Here is a 25,582-nt window from a genome sequence, read left to right as displayed (position 1 = left end):
TGTCTCTACAAAAAATACAAATATTAGCTGGGTGTGGTGGCTCATATCTGTGGTTCCAGCTACTTGGGAGGCTGAAGTGGGAGTATCACTTGAGCTCGGGAGGTGAAAGTTACAGTGAGCCAAGATCACGCCACTGCATTCCAGCCTGGGCAACAGAACTAGACCGTATCCCCAAAAAAAGTGTATATAATATATATGTGTATATAATATATATATAATATATATATAAATATTTGAAAACATAAAACATAACAGAAGTTTCACTTTCTATATACAGCAGAGATAAATTTCTGAATGAAATAGCAATGTCTAGATAGATTCTGTCCGCTATACTACTTGGTTTTTAAAGTATTATTAGCTTTATTTTTATTAATAAAAGTATTAATTTATGTGCACTAAATTAATTATACTATAAAAGAAGCCATGTGCATAACAGAAAGTTTATGAAAAGTAAAAGTAATCATTTGTCTCCCTGTCTTCCCTCAAATAGATATATAAATTTTTAATGTATTTATATAAATATATAAATACATGTATATGTGAATACATATATACATATATGTATGTATATATACATATACATATAAAAATATATATGAAGCAAAGACATTTTGGTTTTGTGCTGTTAGTTATCTAACATACCAGCTATCTGTGGGGAAGTGCACTGTTTCTTGAGTTTTTCTGTAACATTTCAAATGATGAAGCTGTAAACACAGTCAGACTCATTTCTATGCAGATGAAGATGGTAATGTCTGTATTCTGCACCCTGATGCTCAAGGCTGTCTTCTTTTCCTTTGGATGACTTGCCTTCAACTTTGCCCATTTTAAGATTTAATTTTGTGTTTAATGCTTTTTTGCAAAAGTAATTTATATTTTTAAAGGAGAAAAAAAGTCATGAGTTGTGCAAATAAAATCATGCAAATTAAAAAACTGACATAGCAAGTTTTGCTCCTCTGTGTATCCAACAGTCAAAAACTCCAAGTAGCTTTTTTACTTTGGGCTGGTTTAACATCTGTGAATTGAAAATCGAATTAAAACTATGTATTATCATGCTCATTTGATATATGATCAAAATTATTAATATAGTCGTTATTAACTGAACCTTGATACAACATTATTGGTTACTGTGGAGAATACTGCACATCCACACGTTTCATCCAATACAGAAACATGTTTAAAAGGTGTGTGAATAAGAGTTGGAGTAGTAGTGGTGAGAGAGACAGAGATCTTCTTTTTGGTTTAACCACTTGATCAACTTCTTGTGTTTCACATTAGTTTTTGGTTTGTTTCCCCCTTTTTTCATTTCAACCATAAAATACCAAGGAGTTTTTTTGTTTGTTTTTACACTTTTCAGTTCCCACAGTCCTTATTATTCTCCCTCTTACTGAGATCTGCTACCTTGCTGTTTTAGGGTCAAGGGATTTGAAAATTCTTAAGAAGAGTTTTCAGAAGTTTTGAAATGAAGCAAAAAGATTACTGGGTGCTCTTTCAAAGTCGCATTAGATCCTCTAAGAATCAGCTGATGCTTCAGGAGATGTAGCTTTGTTTGGCTATTTGCTATTAATTGAAGTCTAGAATCTGTAAAATTTGGATGTTAATTTGCAGAAGATCGGTAAGTTACTGATGACTTTTGTTTGGTAGAGATACAAACTACTTTTGCCTAGCATGGAAGGTAACCCCAAATGTAATATTTTATTGGCCCTAGTAAAACGGCAACCATTTTGTAACTAACTTTGCAGTCCTATGCCAGCATTATTTGTTTCTACTGGATTTATATTTACTAGTTGCTTCTATTTCTTTTTTTTTTTTTTTTTTTTTTTTTTGAGACAGCTTCTCATTCTGTCACCCAGGCTGGAATGCACTGGCTTACTGCAGTCTTGACCTCTTGGGCTCAAGCAGTCTTCCCACCTCAGACTCCCAAAGTGCTGGGATTATAGGCATAAGTCACTGTGCCTGGCCTCTTCTATCCTTCTTTAAATCAGCTTTATTATCCTGCCTGTTAACTCAAAGAATTAAGTAAATCTTAGGAAAATACTTATTTATAGCCAGGGATGGTGGCACACACCTCTAGTTCCAACTGCTTGGGCGGCTGAGGTGGGAGGATTGCTTGAGGCCAGGAGTTGGAGGCTGCCGTGCGCTATGATCATGCCTGCACCCTAGCCTGGGCAACGTAGCAAGACATTGTCTCAAAAAATAAATAAAACAGCAAAAAAGAGAGCTACTTACAAGTGGCTACATTTGGGGTAGTATTTGGAAATAGAAACTAAAAAAATTCTAAAGAAATGAGATCTTTCAAGGAGATTTCAAGATATTTACTGATCACTTTTTTATAGTCTAAGAGCTGTCTCAAGATGACGTTGTTGTCATCAGGAGTTCTCAAGGTGGTATTGTCATTAAAAATTATGCTGAATAATCTTGTATGTAGAATTCACTTGGAAATACCAGATCATAGCCAGAGGCAGTGGCTCACACCTGTAATCCCACACTTTGGGAGGCTGAGGTGGGCGGATCACCTGAGGTCAGGAGTTCAAGACCAGCCTGGTCAACATGGTGAAACCCCGTCTCTACTAATAATACAAAAATTAGCCGGGTGTGGTGGCGGGTGCCTGTACTCCAAGCTACTCGGGAAGCTGAGGCAGGAGAATCGCTTGAACCCAGGAGGCAGAGGTTGCAGTGAGCCAAGATGGCACCACTCTACTCCAGCCTGGGCAACAGAGTGAAACTCCGTCTCAAAAAAAAAAAAAAACAAACCAAACAAACAAACAAACACACAAACAAAAAAACAAAAACAAGAACAAAAAAAAACAGATCATGAAAAAATATTTTCTACCTACAGAGAGAAGGGTCCTTGAAAAACTTCAGTCTAACCTCTTTATTTTAAAAACAGGGATATGGAGGCCCAGATCAAAATATCCACCTAAGGACACACAAAAGTAGTAGAACCAAGACTGAAGGGTAGATTTCCTGACACCCACTACTAACATTACTATACCCCTGTCCTGGTTTAGAGGATGTCCCTGGTTATTGGCAAGAGAAGGAACAGCTGCTGGGAGGAAGAGCTGCTTCAGATCTTTGCTAGTGGACTCTGAGTCACTCTTCTGCTCTGCTCAGTGGTACTGGCTTATTTTTCTGATGTCTTCTAATCCTCTTAGCAGAGTGAATGTTCAGCCAGAACACCACAGTACAGATGGTTGAAATATTGACATACTTTTGTCCCAAACCCCCTACTCTCTTGGCTACCTAGTCCCTCTCCAGGAACCCAGAACCTCTCCACAGTTCAGCATCTGAGGGGTTAATGCTGGCCCTGCAAAGAGAAGAGGCAGAATTGCTGCCAGCTGGCATCTTCCGCGCATCTATTCTGGTTAGCTAGTGCGTATGCCACACTAGTTGTGAAATACCTTTAGTATTTCTTCTGCCCTTTGGCAATTTGTTGGACTGAAACAAGGAATCCATGTGTAGGACCTGAAGAAAGTGTTGGCAACAACAGACAGTGAGGTGGTAGGAAGCCGTCATATCACTCTCCTAATAATTGACAGTATTTTTAAAAATGATTCTATTGGATAGTTCAACAGAGGTTCATGTTTTATTCTGTTTCCTACTATCTTTCAGGTAAAGATCTCTGATAAAGGGATTTAGAAAAATTTCAAGTACACTAGAGGGCAGTGGTCCCATATCTAGACACCTGGCAATTACCACTTCCTTTGCATTTCTTTGCCTTTCCTTTTGTGTAGGGGAGGGGAAGAGGAGTTTTCGTCATACAAATGCCATTTATGTCTGAAGTATTTGATGAAAACAGAGTAGCTGCTTGGCAGCACCCTATCATTTCTTGTAGTTTCTTTTCCATCCTTCTTCCAATGACTTATCTCAGCATTAACATCTTAATAACTTTTTGCTTTTTTGAAGAAAAGGCAAAGGAGAGATAGGAAACATACTTTCCTACTTTGGGGTAGTAAGGTTTTCTCTCTTTGCATCTTTGTATTTGAAAATAAAGTCATGGATTAAGAATGAGGGAGAAAAAAGGTACAGGAATGTATTCTTGTATTTTGTATGTGCAGAGGTGTTAAAAGAACAAATTTAGACAAATTAAATTTCACAGAGTTTAACTGAGCAAAGAATGATTCAGGAATCACTCAGCTCTCAAAACCAGAAGCGGTTCAGAGAGCTCTGCTCCATTACATGGGCAGGCAGCATTTATGGACAGGACAAAAGTCAGGTACAGAAACTTGATTGATTACAGCTTGGCATTTGCCTTATTTGAATATGGTCTGATCAGTTGGCTGCCTGTGATTGACTGAGACTTGGCTATTTGTTACAAAACTATACTCCTAAGTTGGGCTTTCAGTTAGTTTATGTGCTAAGTTAGACTGCAATTAATTACATGAGGACTCAACTGTCCTTATGTAATTCAGGCCAAATTTAGTTTGACAGAGGCAAAAGTCACTTAGATGACTGCACTGCTGCCCCCTTCTTCATGATTACCAAGGATAATTGTGTTTTAGCTCACCCAGTTTTCCTCTCCTGCCCCTCTTCTAAGTAGAAGGGAGCCCTGCTTTCTGGAGGAGAGGCTAAGCTGATCTATATACACTAAAGGGATGGACTGGAGGTGAGTGGATGCGGTAGGGAGGAGAGAAGTTCCACTGCAGTTGGATAATATAATGGATTTCAAGAGGAGAAAGCAAAGGGACATTAAAAAGCATGTCAGTAGATTATTTGATGAAATATAAGACCTTAAATAAAGAATTGTATCTATTATTAATTACTTTTGGTTGTTGGACTGTTTCTTTGAAAGAGATAATCCTCTGAAACTAGTTTGTATGGGTTCCTGGATTTATAAAAGTTATGTATAGAATGAACTTGCAGACATTAGCATTTTCATTTGTGAGATCTACAGCAGTTGTGTTTATATATGTGTGTGTATACGTATATATGCATGTGTGTATACATATATGTATATATGTATGTGTGTATATATGTATGTGTGCATATATGTTTCTGTGTGTGTGTGTGTGTGTGTGTGTTTAGTTTATTCACCATGTTTACTCTTAGGCCCAGGTGGGAGATAAGATGCTCTTCTTCCAGTTCACCCAACTAGAGGCCTGGGTGGGAGGAAGAACACATGGACCCTCATAGCAACATTTCCTCTGCAACAAAGGGACAGGAACTCCCTCTGCATTTCTTTTGGTGTTGCTAATATTCATTGGGGATTCGCCGTACACTACATATTGTGTCACTTGTTTTGTGTAGATTATCTTGCTTAATCCTCACAACTTTATGCTGCATATATAGGTATGATCCCCATTTACCCGTGAGAAATTGGAGGATTACAGAGGTTGCCTGGCATGAAAAAGTGAGCATGTAGCAGGCTGAGATGTGAACCCAGGTTTGTTTGACTCCACAGCTTGAGTTTGTAGCTACTCATTTATGTGCCCCAAGGGAAGGAGGAATGCTGCAGGCAGTGTCATTGGGAAATCATTTGTTCTTTGGACCCATTCTACAGAGTGCAGTGCTGTCTCACACATCTGAACTGGACATGGGTTCCTGATCTTATGCCTCTATTGGAACAGAAATGATGTTCTGGGGATAGCCTGGGACATCAACACACATGCACACACACTGACTGGATTTTCGCTTCTCTGATTTTGTATGAGACATTGTCACGGAGAGTTATTAAAACCCCTGGTGAATTTATGTTGGGGCCTCCTGACACGATTGTGCAGTTATTTATCCTTAGACAACAAGGAGGATTAGCATTAAATGCTGAGAGAAATGCATCTGCCACGTTGATGCAGTTAGAGGCATCTATCAAAGACGCATTTGGAACCCAGAGACTTCATTCTAATTGCCGAGAATGCTGGAGGCTGTTTTCAGCTAGACTTAAAAGTGAAGAGGAAAACCATTAGTAGTAAGAGAGGTGGATCCCACATTAACTTCTCAGTAGATTCTTCTGGGGCAGAGAGATAATCTCTCCCCTAGCCCTGTCCCCCTTGTATCTTTTAGGTAATAGTCTCTCTCATGGATCAGGGCAAAACCTTTCCCTAGAGACAGAAGCAGGCAGAAGGAATTAATGTGTTCCTACTATTATTCCTATGAATAACTGGTCACATTTGCTAAGTGTTTAGTACATGTAGGATATTGGTAGAAGCGCTTTGCCAGCATCATCTCATTTAATTCTCAGATGGCCAGTCCCTCTTCAAACCTAACCCTCTCCACCCCTTCCTTTCTAATCTAACACTTATTGTGCCCATTTGTTTCTCTCAGGGGAGAGGTAAGTCGTATTTATAAGCCTGGCATTTACATTAGCTCAAGAAGTGAATGTTGCCAGGTACAAAGGCAGAAAAGGATTAGCAGATCTATGAATTATGGTGTCAATTATACTTGTATTGAGAAGAATAATCATTTGTTAGTTGTTAGATCTTATTTCATGTTTATATATGTCAGATTTATTTTTCATACTGAGGAATAATACTATTAGGTATTCCTAATGTTTTTCCTAAATATTCCTCATATTTTCCATACTGAGGTATAATACTATTAGGTTGGTGCAAAAGTAATTGTGCTTTTTGCCATTACTTTTAATGGCAAAAACTACGATTGCTTTTGCATCAACCTAATAATTATTACTTAAAAAACCCAAATGTCAGCTGCTCTTTGTCCTTCAGTTTTCGTTTCTGTTCATTCCAGCTCTGTTTTCTCCTCATTGCAACCCAGACTTGGAACTTAGTGATGAATCTATGATCACAAAAGAATTGGTGGGCAATATCTTAGTAAGGAAAGAGTACATAGAGGATGAGATTTATATATATATATACATTTTTTTTTTTTTTAAGACTGTCTCACTCTGTCACCCAGGCTGGAGTACAGTAGCATGACCTCGGCTCACTGCAACCTCTGCCTCCCGGGTTCAAGTGATTCTTCTGCCTCAGCCTCCTGAGTAGCTGGGACTACAGGCTCACACCACCACACCTGACAAATTTTTTATTTTTAGTAGAGATGAGGTTTCACCATGTAGGTCAGGCTGGTCTCAAACTCCTGACCTCAGGTGATCTGCCTGCCTCGGCCTCCCACAGTGCTGGGATTACAGGCATGAGCTACTGCGCCCAGCTGAAATTTACGTTAAATGTAAATCCCACCCCCCAACACACACACACCTCTCTTTTTATTTTATTTTATTTTATTTTTTATTATTATTATACTTTAGGTTTTAGGGTACATGTGCACAATGTGCAGGTTTGTTACATATGTATCCATGTGCCATGTTGATGTCCTGCACCCATTAACTTGTCAGTTAGCATTAGGTGTATCTCCTAATGCTATCTCTCCCCCATCCCTCCACCCCACAACAGTCCCCGGAGTGTGATGTTCCCCTTCCTGTGTCCATGTGTTCTCATTATTCAGTTCCCACCTATGAGTGAGAACATGCGGTGTTTGGTTTTTTGTCCTTGTGATAGTTTACTGAGAATGATGTTTTCCAGTTTCATCCATGTCCCTACAAAGGACGTGAACTCATCATTTTTTACGGCTGCATAATATTCCATGGTGTCCACAACGATAGACTGGATTAAGAAAATGTGGCACATATACACCATGGAATACCATAGCTCTCTTTTCAAGCAAACAGCTTAGGAGTTTCTATTTGATACTTCTGTCCTCTAGAGATCCTCCTTTATCCCAGATCTGAAGCTTTTCTCCGTACCTTCACACCCCTCTCCCAAGCAATGCTGCTGCTCACTTACTCTTGTCTGCTTCCTTCTTTTTTGTTGGAGGGTTGCAAATTTCTCTCCTAATATTATACGTTGAAATTTAGGAACCATTTTTGTTGCTAAACATGACATTAGCATCTTATGCTTTTACCCTATGTGAATTATAAAAGCATTCCTTGCAAGGAAATGCCGCACTCTCTTTAAGAGATATTTTGGGGGAATAAAATTTTTATTTCATTATAGAAAAAGACATTATTGACAGAATCTGAAATAAGGGATCATTTACAGAATCTTGATTCTAAATAGTTGAATATAATCTACCTTAATTCAGCCATTTTATGTTTAACGTAATACTGGAATAGATTCATTACCATAGAAGATTATGAAGATAACACAGAGAGTGTTAAGAATGACTGAATCCATATAGTGTAGTGAGAACTATTGAAAATTCATTATAAACTTCATATAGCACTTGCTATAGGTTGAATATGTCCCCTCCAAAATTCACATTGAAACTTAACCCCCATCGTGGTGCTATTAAGAGGTAGGGCCTTTTGGTAAGTGATAAAGTAATGAGGATTCCTTGTAAATGAGCTAGAGGGAACTAGCTTAGGCCTTTTGGCCTTCCATCTCTTCTGCTGTATGAAGACCAGCATTTGGCCTCTCCAGAGTATACAGAAACAGGGCACCATCTGGAAGATCTTGGCCCTTGATCTTCGACTTTCCAGCCTCCAGAACTGTGAGAGTAAAATTCTGTTCTTTATAAATTATCCAGTCTCAGGTATTTTGTTATAGTAGCACAAGTGGACTAAGACAGCATCCAAATGATACATAAATAGTAAGTAATGATTTCTGTTATGTGTCCTAACTTTTCTTTTGCTGTAGAACCAGAAATAACCTCTAACCAGCCAGGTAGCCTTGGTTCTGTCTCAGTTCTTCTGTGTATCCCATATTATTCTTGTGTTGTCTTGATTCATACTTAAATGTGAAAAATTCGGACCGTATCACATTCAAACACATTTTTCATACCTGTGCATATTAATGGCTTTAATCTAGACAAAACATCTAATTTATAATCAAAGATATAAATAAAACCCCAATTCATGTGTTTGCTTAATGCTTGTCTGCCCCTTACTCCACACTCACTGGCATCTCAGATTACTTTTTACAATATGGTCCAAATTCCCAGCTTTCAGTTTTCTAGAGTTCAGATACATTAAGATCATGTGTCTGTTAAACCTTGTTGGCTAAAAATATTTCCAGTGAATTCAGAAAGGTAACTGTTGTATTAGAGGAGTAAAACCATGTCAGTTTTGGCTGTGGATCAAGGGTTTAAAATTTCTGTGAAATTCAACTGTGAAGTCACTCTTTTTAGAAGGAAAACACAGGTTTATGTTCTTGAAAGTCTGCTTTCACATGGATTAAACCTTGATTGGAATGGCACCATATGCTATAATACTTTCCATTAAGCAAATGACTTTCCGTTGTTCAATAAAGTAGTCAAGATTACCACCGAGACTGAAGTTTCTCTGAGCCCACAGCACTTGTGATTCTGCGTGATTGCTTAAGAGCAGCAAAAGACTTTGCAGGGAAGTCTAGGAAGCCATGTGAAAGTAAGAGTGGCTACTGGACCAGGCGCAGTGGCTCACGCTTGTAATCCCAGCACTTTGGGAGGCCGAGGCGGGCAGATCACGAGGTCAGGAGATCGAGACCACGGTGAAACCCCGTCTCTGCTAAAAATACAAAAAAAATTAGCCGGGCGTGGTGTCAGGCGCCTGTAGTCCCAGCTACTCGGAGAGGCTGAGGCAGGAGAATGGCGTGAACCCGGGAGGCGGAGCTTGCAGTGAGCCGAGATTGCGCCACTGCACTCCAGCCTGGGCGACAGAGCGAGACTCCATCTCAAAAAAAAAAAAAAAAAAAAAAAAGAAAAAGAAAGTAAGAGTGGCTGCTGTCCATGAGAAAAATTTCTATTTCCAAGTTAGATTTAAGTCAGTAAAAAAAAATACTGCAAGAAGCCCAAGTAATGAAAACAATCAGAATTTAGTACACTTCTCCAGACGGGTTTTGTTTTGAGGTTGAAAATTCAGTTTGAGCACTCTTATTGTGTGAATTACTAACATTCAGTTTGTCTTTTCAAGCGCTGCCCCTATAATATCTTTCAAAGGGTTAGGATTGGTTAGAGTTTGTGGTAAGACGGAAACACTGGGAATTCTTTCCCAATGTTATCACACAACACCTTTCCTTCCCACTCCTCTAACTTATTTATCTCATTGTGAGTTATAAAAATGGTTCCAGGGCTGGAAGCAGTGGCTCATGCGTGTAATATAGACACTTTGAGAGGCCAAGCAGGAGGATCGCTTGAGCCCAGGAGTTTGAGACCAGCCTGGGCAAAATAGTGAGACCCTGCCTTTACTGAGATTTTTTTTTTTTTAATTAGCTGGGCATGGTGACATGTGCCTGTAGTCCCAGCTACTTGGAAGGTTGGGGTGGGAGGATCCCTTAAGCCCAAGATTTGAGGCTGCAGTGAGCTATGACTGCACCACTGCACTCTAGCCTGGGTGACAGAGGGGGACCCTGTCTCCAAAAAAAAAAAAAAAAAATTCTAGAACTTCCTACAAAGTGAACAGTCTTCAACTTTTATTTTCCTTTTCTAATGAGGTAAGAAGGTAGGCTGAAATTAAGGAAATGAATATTTGTAGAAAATGGCAGCTCAGAGTAACAGCTGCAGGCTTGGATAGATTGCCAGTGCTGCCTTTAGATTCTCAGAAAGAAATAGAGGTAGCGTTATTCATGCCATCTATTTTCTTCTTTATATTTTCTGTATCTTTCAAATTGCCTAACATCAGAATTTATGGTTTTTATAATAGAGAAGGAAAAATCTTTAAAATCTTAGGTTTAGCCAGTATATTTTACATACGGGCATAGGGATACTGGAAGGATACTCACCAACATGAAAACAATGTTTATCTTGTGTAATTGGGGTGATTGGAGTTTCTTCTCTTTTGCACATTTACATTTCTTAATTTTTTGCAATGAATATTATGTGTGTAATAAATAAGGATTTTTCTACAGTGAATATTATCTGCATAATTAAAAATTATATATTTTTAAAAATCATGCCCACACCAAAAGTAAATATTTGTACTATACATTTGTGTTTGTTATTCATCAACATTTTGATGTTGTTCTACTTGCCTAGCAAGTAGAAACTCCTTCCTAAATTTGGAATTGCATTTGGTGAGGTTCAGAGGCTGCCTCAGAAAGGATTCTGGGCTTCTACAGAAACCAGCAAAATCCTCGTTGCTCTCTCCTGTCCATTTGTTTCCTCCCTTGCAACACCGCAGAGGCCATACCAGGCCTGAGTTTGGAATAATAGCAAGAGTAATACTAGTAACAATTAGATATTTAGGTAACTCCTAATACTTTCAAATCTTTCCTGGTCATTCTTCTCTGAGCCTCTAAAGAACTGAAAAGTATATAATAAGCCAGACATTAGTGGTCCTTTCCACACTACAGCCCAAGTGAGATTATTTATTAGAGACATTGTCTCGCTGTGGTGCCCAGGATGGAGTGCACTGGCTATTCAGAGGTATGATCATAGTGCAGTACAACCTTGAACTCCTGGGCTTGAGTGATCCTCCTGCTTCAGCCTCCTGAGTAGCTGAGACTGCAAGGTGTGCATTACTGCTCCAGGCCCACGTGAGATTTTTGAAACAGAGAGAATTGCATTAGTCTTCTAAAGATTCATGAAAGGATTCCCAATGTGTTAAGAATATAATTTAAACTTTTCACAAGAAGTCCTACCTGATATGGCTAAGACCACCTCTGTGACCACATCTTTCTCATTTCCCTGTAGGAATTTGCTCTGGCCACACTGTCCCATATACAACTCTGGATCTTCCCTCTGCCATTCAGCTTTCTTGTTTGGGAATGCTGTTCTTCCTACCACCACACTCACCACTTTCCACCCCAGAGCTGGCTCTATTTTATCCATTCTCAGCTTAAATGTCTCTTTCTCAAAGAAGCCTTTCCTGACCACCTGTTTAAGTAGATGTGTTCTCGCCTTCTCACCCACCTCTCTTCTGTATTAGTTATCTATTACAGCACAGCAAATTACTCCAAACCTTAGTGGCTTTAAACAATAAACGTTTATTGTCTCACATAGTGTCTGTGGATCAAGAATCCAGGAGTGGCTTTGCTGGGTGGTTCTGGCTCAAGGTCTCTCATGAGGTGGCAGTCAAGTCATCAGCCAGGGCTGCAGTCATCTGAAGGCCTGACCGAGGCTGGAGAATCTGCCTCCAAAGTGGCCTATTGAAACACCAGGCAAGTTAGTGCTTGGTTAGTTCCTCATGATGTGGGCCTCTCCATGGGGCTGCATGTATACCGTCATGACAGGGCAGCTGGCTTCCCTCAGAGCAAAAGAGCCAAGAGAGCAAGGCAGAGCTACAATGTCTTTTATGACCTAGCCTCCAAAGTCACGCATTGTCATTTATGCAGTATCCTATTGGTTACACAGGTCAGTCCTATTTAGCTTGGAAGAGGTCTGTACAAGGAAAGGAATACTGGGAGATGGGGATCATTGTAGGCTATCTTGGAGGCTGGTTCTTCATCTTGATCACTTAGTTTTCTAACTATTACCAATTCGTTGCTTACTTGTTTCTTGTTTGGCTCCCCTCATTCATTAACTCGCTATCCTCTGTACCCAGCCCGGTGCCTAATATATAGTTGATGCTCAGTAAATATTTATGGAATAAGTAGGAAACTCTTATCTTTTGATAGCTGATTCTTTAAAACAGGAGGTAGAAATAGGTATAAAATCAACATTACTGGTTGATGTTGACTTCACTCAAGAAACTTTAATTGAATAATTGGATGTTTGTAGGGGGAGTTGATTTCCTCTTTATTTAATGAAACACTTTCGTTTATTTCAGTCAAGAAATTGTAAAGTGTAATTTTTGTTTTCTCATAATTGATTTCTTTTTTAAAGTAAAACTTCATAACAGATATGTCTTTTCTTCTTTTTCTGTATGATAATTTTATACAATTATGTTTCAACATATTCATGAAAAGTTTTCATGCAGAAATAAAATAAAATTGTAGTACAGCCATATTAGATAATCAGTAGGTAGGAAAAGGGTGCAGTCAAACTGCAATGGTTACATATTTACTTATAGACTTTCCCCACTAGATGGTAAAGTCAAGGAAGCCACAGGTGTGTATTCTCTACGTCCTTGTACTAAGTGTGGTCCACAAATCAGTAGCATCCACATCACCTTGGAGCTTGTTATAAATACAAATCATGGGCCGGGTACGGTGGCTCATGCCTGTAATCCCAGTACTTTGGGAGCCCGAGGCGGGTAGATCACCTGAGGTCAGGAGTTTGAGGCCAGCCTGACCAACAAGGTGAAACTCTGTCTCTACTAAAAATACAAAAATTAGCCAGGCGTGGTGGTGTGCACCTGTAATCCCAGCTACTTGGAAGGTTGAGGCAGGAGAATTGCTTGAACCCGGGAGGCAGAGGTTGCAGTGAGCCAAGATGGCACCACTGCACTCCAGCCTGGGCAACAGAGCGAGACTTCATCTCAAAAATAAAAAATAAAAATAAAGAAATACAAATCATGGGCATCACCCCGGACCTAGTGAATCAAAATCTGCATTTTAACCAGCTCTCTGGGATTCTCAAACTCTAAAGTTTGAGAAGCATTGCTCTTTGGTGCTTAACCAGGGCTTTGCATTTGAAGAAGTCTTGTGAACTGGAGAAATAGGGAGCATTTGCTTTTACGGAGTCAAGTTCAGGAATAAAAGACAGCATCTTCTTAGAACTGAGGTGTTTCTAATTGAGAAGCTATCTCTCAATTCTCTAATCAAGAAGACTTTAAGTTTTAACTACAGAACATCACCATCCCCCTTGGGAGTTTCCTAATGTGGGCTCCGCACTTGCCTGGTTTATGCAGTTCCTCTCAGATCCAGAAGGCCGAGCTCTGACTTAAAGTTTACCTCCTTCCTGATCGCTTTCCTCCCTCAAATTAGCAATCAGCAGAGAACCAGTTGCTTCAGGTTCCAGAAACCAAGATCTAAAAATTTGGGTCAGATGCATTAAAATGGTATGACCTGGAGAATAATGCTTTTCCGTATTAAAAAAAAAAGTTTTCCTATTTATTTTACAAAGAAAACTTGGTTTTTAGAGTCAGCTATAGAAAAGATATATTTTGGTTTTATTTCTAGACTTCAAATTAAAAATAGAAATTCTATATTTTCAGATTTCAGTAGAAATAGAAATTGCTTATTATCCTTGTTTCTGTTTTCATTCCTTTATATTTAGCATTTTCAGTTGCTCTGAGGATATTTCACTAAAACAGCAAAATGATTACTGAACCACAAGTGTGTAGTGGAATATTGTTTCATGCCTATGCTTTTCCTTTTACATAAAAATGTACCTTTAGAAAATTAGAACAAACAATTGTGTCAACTAAGAGAGTGTAGGCTATGCCATTGGAAATATTTGAGAAAGTATCATGAGTGTTACACTGATACTCTGCTAGAGGAAGGTGAAACAACTGGCATTCATATCAACTCTCTCTTCACATTTCCAAAATCTGGCCAAATTATATTGTATTTAAGAGCAAGATCTCACCTATATACTAATTTACCCATCATGGTTTTCATTTAGCAATGTTTTTGTGCCAGTCACTGTGCCAGGCCTTAGGATTGCAAAAAGGAATGTTTAATATGTGAGGGTATCACCTTTTTTGGAAGCAATAGTTTGGCCAAGGAACTCTGCTAATAATTAAACCAGTTGCTGGTTCCTGAAAATTTTAAGAGGTAAGTAGTATGCTTTCCTAATTCTAAAATAAACATGTATTTCCTCAGAAGTCTAAATATTTGGAACATGTAGAGGGCCTGTAGGTTATCACCCTGCTTTGCCAGTTAATACTGTGTTCCTCCCAAGATGACATTTAAACAGCCTTTTTTTTTTTTTTTTTTTTTTTGCAATGAGTCTGGTGCATTTTCTTAAACAGTCTTGTGTACAATGTTATCACCATTTGAAAATCTGTTTCCTGACATGAATCTGAATTTGCATTTCTTTCAGTTTCTATATGTTTGCCACTTAGGATCCCTTACCCTCTCTGCTACTGAAATTCAGTTTTTTAAAAACAAACAACTAATGTGTGTGTGTGTGTGTGTGTGTGTGTGTACTTGAATGCATGAATGTGGGTTTTTTCTGGGCAGACAGAGTACATGCTATTAAAAAAGCCAGGATACTGGTTGAATTTTTGCAAAAGTTTATATACACTAATAAGCATACTAGTGAGTCAAATTATAGAAGATTAGGAAAGAAAATATCTTTGAAATAAGAATGTACAAGTATCTTTTTATCATTCTGTTTGACACATGGAGTTGGGTTTTAGTATTTTATGATGATGATCTTGGTACTGTAATACCCATGCTGTTGTTCTGTGTTTTTAAATAGAAGTAAGGAGAATCCCAGGATAAAATTATGCTAAGAAATAACTTTGGGGCCTCATGTGGCCATTGGGGTTTGCCCAGGAGTAGGCAAGGCACTAAGAACTTCCCACCGGTCTTCTCCAAGGCAAAGTTTTCCAAGAGGGAGAGGCCTGCTGTGGCTTGCACAATGATATCCCATAGTTTATCCAGGAAGCCTGGTAAACAATATCCAGTAGTTCCTGGAGCCAACATGTTTGAATGCTGTTAGACATCAACATCGTGTAAGATTTTTAGCCCTATGCTTTTTTTTTTTATTATTATACTTTAGGTTTTAGGGTACATGTGCACAATGTGCAGGTTTGTTACATATGTATCCATGTGCCATGTTGATTTCCTGCACCCATTAACTCATCATTTAGCATTACGTATATCTCCTAATGCTGCCCCTATGCTTAATTTTGAGTTTGATCTCAGATTTGTTATATATAAAATTTAATTGAGCCATGCATGGAAACAGGCATCTAGTTTCCTTCAAGTTGAATTTTGGTTTGAAAAAAATGATCACATCCAATCACTCTCTTCCATCTTCCCTTGATCCAGCTCACAGAAAATGCTCAGCCAATGAGAACATGCTTTCCCAAAACAAGGCCAGCATGCCACAGGTGGAAGACACAGTGAATACAGGTGGCATACCACATGGCATCAAATAGGACGGTATCACACAAGAATAGAATTCCCTTTATAGTTCTCTTCCAGTCCTTATGTTTACATCAAGAGAAAAGCCTCATTTGGGTGCAAGAAGTTCACTAATACCTCCCTGCTTCTCAGAGCTCTTTTTACAAGGAAAAGGCAAGCCCCAGGATCAGAGCTTTGGTAAGCAACAGTATTTAGCTAGACTAAATTTACTTTTACTTTTACAGTTGCCTTCTGCTTATGCCACTGAGAGTTATTTTCCATTAATAATAATATTAGAAGGCTTGGCACAGAGGTTCACACCTATAGTCTCAGCACTTTGTGTGGCTGAGGTGGGTGAATTGCTTGAGCCCAGGAGTTTGAGACCAGCCTGGCAACATGGCAAAACTCCATCTCTGTAAAATGTACAACAAATTAGCCGGATGTGGTGGTGTGTGTCTTCTAGTTCCAGCTACTCAGAAGGCTGAGGTAGGAGGATCACTTGAGCCCAGGAGGTGGACGTTGCAGTAAGCTGAGATGACACCACTGCACTCCAGCCTGGGCAACAGAACGAGACCCTGTTTCAAAAAAATAATAAAAAAAAATAGCATTATAAAATTTTCATTTTTTTTAACTTTTATTTTAAGTTCCGGAGTACACGTGCAGGTTTGTTACATAGGCAAACCTGTGTCATGGTAGTTTGTTGTACAGATTATTTCATCAGGTGTTAAGCCTAGTACCCATTAGTTGTTTTTCCTGATCCTCTCCCTCCTCCCACCCTCCACCCTCTAATAGGCCTCAGTGTCGGTTATTCCCCTCTATGTATTCATATGTTCTCTTCACTTAGCTCCCACTTATAAGTAAGAACGTGCAGTGTTTGGTTTTCTGTTCCTGTGTTAGTTTGCTGAGGGTAATGGCCTCCAGCTCCAACCATGACCCTGCAAAGGACGTGATCTCGTTCTTTTTTATGGCTACATAGTATTCCGTGGTGTATATGTACCATTTGAAATAAACATTTTGAAGTATAAATCTATCAGTTCAGAGAATCATGTTAAGTAGATTACAGCCCAGATGGTACATAGTCTGGCAAAAGTTGTAAAGGGGATATATGAAAGACTGCCTTGGTTAGCTCTTATGGAGGCTTTGGAATTAGTTAGACTTGGAATTTGCATCTGTGTTTGGGCACTTACTAGCTTTATGAGCTTGGGGAAGTTATTTCATCTCTGTGAGCTTTAGTTGTCTTCATCTCAAAATGGCAATAACAGTGATGTAATGTGTGTAAAATACAGTGCTTTAAAAAATGAATGTATTCAAACTGTAGCTCCTTCCCAGCTAACTAAACTCTTCAAGACTTAGTTGTATCTAATCTACACCACAAAACTCAATCCATCTCCCTACAGTGCAATATCAATAATTAGAAATCCTCTGACCTCCACCTCTTCATAATTGATTTGCTTCCTTTTTTCCTTCTTATATGATTCATAAAGCATTTAGGTCTCCCTCTGCATCTTGTGATATTTAAACTATGTGAAATCTTAAATCTGTAAGACTATAATTATGAAGGCTGTAATTATATCCTGATCACATTTTTCCTTTTGGTATTCACAAAATGGTCTGGAATTTCTGGGCCATCTGGGTATTCTGAAGTAGCCAGCTTAGTAGTATACCTTTTTCCATTTGCATCTTCATTAGCCCATCCACACTGGCATTGTTGAAGACATGTGGATTGCATTTACAATTTACATGGCCATATGCTGCAATGCCATTTTTAAATTCTATTTGTGGAACGAAGGTTTTATGGAAAACATTTTGCTCCAGAATTGTGAATGTGCTTAGGAAGATCCATGTCATACATCATGACAGCTCTTTCCCTGTCATCACATGTATTTACCTCCTTGTTTGAAGTACCTTCTTTAGCACCTGGCCATAAACATCGCTTTATGATACTATCACTCATGAAACAACTGCCAGTACACCTGTATGAATTTTAGTGATGACCCATTTCATTAAATAGGCATGGCTATTATAGTGTCACATACTCAAATAAATCTACCAGTGTCCATTGTAATATAATGCAATAAACTCACTTTTCTAGCAAACTCAGAAATTGCAAGCCAAGCCCCATGTGGACCCAAGAGTCTGTTCATTTCACATATGGCCAGTTCCCTGAAAGGAGATGTTTGAATATAGTTTTTTTAAGTGGGTTAGCGAACAGAAAATTTAATTCATATGCTAAAGTGTGTCAGGCAGCTGAGTTCCAGCATTCAGTTCATCATTATTTTGAACTGTGGATTTAATCAAGTTCCTTCACTGAATCTGAATGTTTGTGTTCAAAACCTGGTATCCCGCTTTAAGGAAAACCCTCACCTTTTATTTCTTTTCGATAGTCCCCAGTTTTGTGAAATCTGATGAAGACAGCCAGTGAAGTGAATCTAATTTGGGTGGTTGAATAACTAAAAGGAATCAGGAAGCCTGCATAGTGTTGCTTTCATTAAAATAGCTTTGTCCAAGTAGACATTTTTCACCATACTTTCGCATCTGTTTCAGTGTCATTTCCTTTTTGCTTTGCTTAAATTAAAAAGGAATGCTATTAAAATTAAAACTTGGTTTTAAAAATACACACACACACACACAAACATATATGATCAAGTCAGTGGGTTGGGCTGAATGCTATGGTATTTGACAGATTTGCATGTCTCCTGGTGGTGGGGGAGCAGTTTGGTTTACTCTGATACAAAGCTAGCATATGTAATACAGTTATTTGTTCAGAGCTGGGCATCAGGTGTAATAGAATTACACATTGTGTTTATGAGACCCTGACTTTTATATCCCTGTAGATGTTCATTCATTCATTTTTCAGATATAAATTAAAGGTAGAGATTGCAGATCAGATGTGCCAGGGCTCATGTGGGCTATGTGAAACGTAGTTTCTTTCACTCTTGGAACTTATTGGATCATGACAGAAATATAGATGAGCTCTAGGAGAATATTCAATCCTTATGAGAATTCATTTCTGTCAAGACATGGGTAGTGGCTGTGCTAGCAGATGAGGCCTGCAAACTTCTTTCTCTTTTTCTTGGTATTTGTTATTGGTATTTTAATTCAGTTAGCAGTGCAAAGGGTCCTAAGCAATATTATCAAGTTATAGCCTTTCAATTGTGAATATGACTTATAAGTAGACTGCTTAATATAACATATATCTTTTTTTTTTTTTTTTTTGAGACAGAGTCTCTCTCTGTCGCCCAGGCTGGAGTGCAGTGGCATGATCTCAGCTCACTGCATCCTCTGCCTCCTGGGTTCAAGCGATTGTCCTGCCTCAGCCTCCTGAGTAGCTGGGATTACAGGCGTGTGCCAATACGCCCTGCTAATTTTTGTATTCTTAGTAGAGACCGGATTTCACCTTGGTGGTCAGGCTGGTCTCAAACTCCTGACCTCGTGATCTGTGCACCTCGGCCTCCCAAAGTGCTGGATTACAGGTGTGAGCCACCATGCCTGGCCAACATGTATCTCTTGAAGGTCTACTTTGTACCTAGTTGTTTTGGGCACTTCGAAAGAAGAAATGGCCCAATCATCCCAATCTTCTGCTGTCTTTTTTTTTGAGACAGGGTCTCACTCTGTCACCCAGGCTGGAGCACAGTGGTGTGATCATGGTGAGAGGTGACAGCCTGCTGGCAGTCCTCACAGCCCTCGCTCACTCTCGGCGCCTCCTCTGCCTGGGCTTCCACTTTGGTGGCACTTGAGGAGCGCTTCAGCCCACTGCTGCACTGTGGGAGCCCCTTTCTGGGCTGGCCAAGGCCAGAGCCGGCTCCCTCAGCTTGCAGGGAGGTGTGGAGAGGGAGGCGTGAGCGGGAACCGGGGCTGCGTGCGGCGCTTGCGGGCCAGCTGGAGTTCCGGGTGGGCGTCGGCTTGGCGGGCCCCGCACTTGGAGCAGCCGGCCGGCCCTGCCGGCCCCGGGCAATGAGGGGCTTAGCACCCGGGCCAGCGGCTGCAGAGGGTGTACTGGGTCCCGCAGCAGTGCCAGCCCACGGGCGCTGTGCTCGATTTCTCACCGGGCCTTAGCTGCCTTCCCGCGGGGCAGGGCTTGGGACCTGCAGCCCGCCATGCCTGAGCCTCCCACCCGCTCCATGGGCTCCTGTGTGGCCCGAGCCTCCCCGACGAGTGCCACCCCCTGCTCCACGGCGCCCAGCCCCATCGACCACCCAAGGGCTGAGGAGTGCCGGCACATGGCACGGGACTGGCAGGCAGCTCCACCTGCAGCCCCGGTGCGGGATCCACTGGGTGAAGCCAGCTGGGCTCGAGTCTGGTGGGGACGTGGAGAACCTTTATGTCTAGCTCAGGGATTGTAAATACACCAATGGGCACTCTGTATCTAGCTCAAGGTTTGTAAACACACCAATCAACAACACCCTGTGTCTAGCTCAGGGTTTGTGAATGCACCAATGGACACTCTGTATCTAGCTACTCTGGCGGGGCCTTGGAGAACCTTTATGTCTAGCTCAGGGATTGTAAATACACCAATCGGCACTCTGTATCTAGGTCAAGGTTTGTAAACACACCAATCAGCACCCTGTGTCTAGCTCAGGGTTTGTGAATGCACCAGTAGTTCTGTATCTAGCTACTCTGGTGGGGCCTTGGAGAACCTTTGTGTGGACACTCTGTATCTAGCTAATCTAGTGCGGACGTGGAGAACCTTTGTGTCTAGCTCAGGGATTGTAAACGTACCAATCAGTGCCCTGTCAAAACAGACCACTCGGCTCTACCAATCAGCAGTATGTGGGTGGAGCCAGATAAGAGAATAAAAGCAGGCTGCCCCAGCCAGCAGTGGCAACCCGCTCGGGTCCCCTTCCACACTGTGGAAGCTTTGTTCTTTCGCTCTTTGCAGTAAATCTTGCTGCTGCTCACTCTTTGGGTCCACACTGCCTTATATGAGCTGTAACACTCACCGCGAAGGTCTGCAGCTTCACTCCTGAAGCCAGCGAGATCACGAACCCACCAGAAGGAAGAAACTCCCAACACATCTGAACATCAGAAGGAGCAAACTCCGGACACACCGCTTTCAAGAACTGTAACACTCACCGCGGGTCTGCAGCTTCATTCTTGAAGTCAGTGAGACCACGAACCCACCAATTCCAGACACAATGGCTCACTGCAGCCTCGACCTCCCGAGGCTCAGGTGACCCTCCCACCTCAGCCTCTTCAGCAGCTGGGACTACAGATGCACACCACCATGCCTTGCTTTTGTTTTTTTTTTTAGAGATGGGGTTTTGCCATCTTGCCCAGGCTGATCTTGAACTCCTGGGCTCAAGCGATCCTCCTCCTTCAGCTTCCTGAAGTGCTAGGATTACAGATGTGAGCCACTGCGTCTGGCCTGCTGTCATTTTCTTTAAAAAGGAGCACATGGATGGCATTTGACCCTTTTGGATGCTGCTGAAATTACTTAACGTAATTCAAACTTGACTTAATATATTGGCTGTATGCAGCAGAACTTAGTATTAAGTTGAACTATTTAAAATTGTCAATGTCTTCTCTTTTTGTTCTATTAAAAGCAATTTCATATGATTTAATCTAATACCTGTAACTTATTGAGCACCCACTAGATACATAACTGTATTCAGTACGTAAAGAATATTCAAGTTCTAATAATAAAACAGGCAGTACCTTTGGGAACTGCTGTTGAAGAAGAGCTATGGATACTGTTAGGAATTTGGGGGTTCCATGGCAGGCATGAAAGAATAAAAAGAATTGAGGACCAGAGATAAATTTGGGATTTATATTTAACATCTTCTAATCTTTACCTTAAAAGCACCTCAGCCAATAGTAAGGATCACAAACTTTATTTGCAAAGAACATGAATACTGAATAAAGTTTATAATGTATTTCATCATAAAACAGTTTCTTATTTACTGATGGAGAGCAAAGCTCATTGGCAGATTAACTCTACAAATCAAGAGAATACGAGAATCAAAGGCCAGAATCCAGGATAATGAGCACAACTCTTAGAAGAGCACTAAGACCAGTCCTGCTGGACTTTTCAACTGACTTCCCAAAGTAAAGGTTATGACCCAATGGAGGCTGGGTGTGGTGGCTCACACCTGTAATCCCAGCACTTTGGGAGGTCGAGGCAAGTGGGTCAGCTGAGGTCAGGAGTTCGAGACCAGCCTGGCCAACATGGTGAAACCCTGTCTCTACTAAAAATACGAAAATTAGCTGGGCGTGGTGGTGCATGCCTGTAGTCCCAGCTACGCAGGAAGCTGAGGCAGGAGAATCGCTTGAACCCAGGAGGCAGAGGTTGCAGTAGGCCAAGATCGTGCCATTGCACTCCAGCCTGGGTGACAGAACAAGACTCCATCTCAAAAAAAAAAAAAATGACCCAGTGGGTTCAAAGGTGGAGAGTTCAGGGTTCCCCTGAAACTCCTTCTTGGTCCATGTCACTATGAGCACTCAGCAATACTTAGAATATCCGGCTGCATGCTGTGTGGAGTTGAGCAAAAACAGTTCTTTCAGGTGAAGCTGCTGACACTAACAGCACTTACATGCCCTTTTCTAATTTTGAACAACTCAGGACCTGCAGGGAAATGGAATTCCCATAAAAATCTTTAAAACTGAAGGATACAGTCATCCAACCTTCATTCCCAAGTCCATCCAAACTGTAATTAGAAAAATGAGCTCTTATTTGTCTATTCTATCATTTTAAAACTCCAATTAAAGGCAAAATGAAGCCCCGTGATTTTTAAATTATACTCTATCATTTTGCCTAGAAAATGACAGATTTTTATACAGGCCTCCCTGGGAGCTTTGAGAGAATCTGGAATATCTGTTTAGAATTATAGATATCTGCCAAGTGCAGTGGCTCACACCTGTAATCCCAGCACTTTGGGAGGCTGAGGCAGGAGGATTGCTTAAGCCTAGGAGTTTAAGACCAACCTGGGCAACATAGTGAGATCATGTCTCTGCAAAAAATAACAATTAGCCAAGCATGGTGGCCTGCACCTGTGGTCCCATCTACTTGGGAGGCCTAAGTGGGAGGATCACTTGAGCCCAAGAGGTCAAGGCTGCAGTGAGCTGTGATCACACCACTGCACTCCAGCATGGGCAACAGAGCAAGACCCTGTCTGAAACAAACAAACAAAAAAAAAAAAAAGAGAGAGAAAGAAAATGGCAGATTATTATACAGGTCTCCCTGGGAGCTTTGAGAGAATATGGAATATCTCTTTAGAAATGTAAGAATCTTTCCAGACTCTGTGGAGTCTTCCACCAGATGATGCATAAGGAACATCCCTAGTAAATAGGAACCCAAGAAAATAGCTGAAGGCTAATACTGATCTGTGACTCCTGCATTAGGAGATGGACTTCCAGAGTAGAAAGTGCCCCAGATCTCTTTTCCTTATTTGCTCCCCTCTGCCACCATATCTCCAACCCTCCTTCCTCCTCAACCACCGCTATCACATATGACAGGAACTCTCAGGCCAGAATAGGAGCCATAATTTCCTCAAGCTCATTTTGCTTTCCGTGAGTGCAGTTTGGCCCTCACAGAACTAGATGTTCCTTCTCTACACGTTTTGTTTGTTTGTTTGTTTTTTGTTTTTGAGACGGAGTTTTGCTCTGTCACCATGCTGGAGTGCAGTGGCGCCATCTTGGCTCACTGCAACCTCTGCCTCCCGGGTTCAAGCGATTCTCCTGCCTCAGCCTCCTGAGTGGCTAGGATTATAGGTGCGCACCACCACACCCAGCTAATTTTTTCGTATTTTTAGTAGAGATGGGGTTTCACCATGTTGGCCAGGCTGGTCATGAACTCCTAACCACATGATTCACCCGCCTCGGCCTCCGAAAGTGCTGGGATTACAGGCATGAGCCACCATGCCCGGCCCCTTCTCTACACTTTTAAAGCACATTGCTCATATTTCTCTGGGTTAACAAGGAAGTCTCTTTTTTGTGTGTCTATTTTCCCCACTAGACCGTGAGCTTATCAAGAGGAGGAATCTTGTGTTTGTGTCTCTTCAGTGCCAATCAGATTGCTTGACACAGGATCATTCATTTAATCTCTCAATCATTTATTTATTCCCAACTGAAACCTCTCAATAAATGTTCATTGACTAAACAGATGGATAAATATCTTTTTTTTCAGGACTAGATTATGAATTTTATAGGCAAATTTCAAGGTATATATATCAGAAACTCCCTACCCATTTCATAGCAAAGTAATCATGTGAGAAGAATAACTTGTATCCATCTTAAAACGATTCAGTAGTTCTCATAGTTCTTTGGATCAAGTCTTAAACCCTTCACATCATCTACAAAGCCTTTCATTTGTTCCAATCACTGCCTATCATTCCAGCCTATTTCTTTGCATTTTCTTCTTTATCTCCATTCTCCAGCTGCATTGACCTTATAAGTAACTCAGCATCTGTACTCCTTCCCTACAGGGCCTTTGTATATGAAGCTGCTGTGACTTGAACACCTCTTTCCCCTACCCTTCACCTGGTTAACTTCTGCATGTCTTCCAGATCTTAGGTCAGACATCTCTTCCTCAAAGAAATGTTCCTTAACCTCACTCCCCACCAGTCTATGTCAACTCTATCTGTTATATGTATTCATATTTCTGTATTCCCTGTCCTTCATAGAAGACATTGCAGTTTTATAGGTTTTTTTTTTTTTTTTCAGACAGAGTTCTGCTCTGTTGCCCAGGCTAGAGTGCAGTGGTGTTAGCTCACTGCAACCTCTGCCTCCCAGGTTCAAGTGATTCTCCTGCCTCAGCCTCCCCATTAGCTGGGACCACAGGTGTATGATACCACGCCCAGCTAATTTTTTGTTTGTTTTTTTGAGATGGAGTCTCGCTCTGTCACCCAGGCTGGAGTGCAGTGGCACGACCTTGGCTCACTGCAACCTCGGCTCACTGCAACCTCTGCCGTCCGGTTTCAAGCGATTCTCCTGCCTCAGCCTCCTGAGTAGCTGGGAATACAGGTGCCCACCATGACGCCCGGCTAATTTTTGTATTTTTAGTAGAGACAAGGTTTCACCATATTGGCCAGGCTGGTCTCGAACTCCTGACATTGTGATCTGCTCGCCTCAGCCTCCCAAAGTGCTGGGATTAGAGGCATGAGCCACCGTGCCCGGCCAGTTATTATTATTTTTTAATGATTAAGCAATGTGTCAGTTATCTGTTGCCACAACAATGTTGTGTAATTTTAAAAGACTATAAAATATCAGTGACATTCACCAATAAGCGTTTATTGCTCATGTATTTGGGGTCAGTTGCAGGTCGGCAGGACAACTGCTGTTCTTGACTGTAAAGCATGGACTCACTCATATATCTGAGGATAAGCTGGCTTGATGGCTGATCTGGCCAGACCTTGGTTTGGGTGACTGGAGCAACTGCTGAACCTGTCTCTCATCCTTCAGAAGGCTGGCCCAGACATGCACTCAATGTTAGCGGCAGACGTGTAAGAGGAAACATGACAGACTCCTGAGGAAGAGACACAGGCATACCATTAATTCCATCTTACTCTGTTGGCCAAAGTTAGTCACATGGACAAGTCCAGAGCCAGAGTGGGAGGGTACTACAAAGTTACAGGCAAAGGACATGTTTATAGGCATGGGTAAAGTATGGGGCCATCTTTGCATTCTACCACAAACTGACTCCAAGTTCAACTGAAGGCAATGATGGTGTACCTCTTTAATTTTTTAGAGACAGGTCTTGCTCTGTCACCCAGACTGAAGTGCAGTGGCTTGATCACAGCTCACTGTAACCATGAACTCCTGCATCC

At 41.0% G+C, this 25,582-nt stretch overlaps 1 protein-coding gene and 1 long non-coding RNA gene across 2 annotated transcripts in view; one reads left to right on the top strand and one right to left on the bottom strand.

The window, feature by feature from the left end:
* MCC (MCC regulator of WNT signaling pathway) overlaps nucleotides 1–25,582 on the top strand; it is a 470,217-nt gene that overhangs the window by 151,120 nt on the left and 293,515 nt on the right. The window lies entirely within an intron of this gene.
* Nucleotides 11,830–12,132, bottom strand: LOC134731848 (uncharacterized). The gene is made up of 2 exons (XR_010114483.1): nucleotides 12,085–12,132; nucleotides 11,830–12,008 (listed from the first exon to the last, which is right to left on the bottom strand). It is a non-coding gene; the product is annotated as an uncharacterized lncRNA (long non-coding RNA).

Source organism: Symphalangus syndactylus, chromosome 11 (assembly GCF_028878055.3).
Source record: "Symphalangus syndactylus isolate Jambi chromosome 11, NHGRI_mSymSyn1-v2.1_pri, whole genome shotgun sequence".
NCBI lineage: Eukaryota > Metazoa > Chordata > Mammalia > Primates > Hylobatidae > Symphalangus > Symphalangus syndactylus.
The sequence above is the reverse complement of the archived record's forward strand: the minus strand, read 5'-3'. Positions and strand labels throughout refer to the sequence as shown.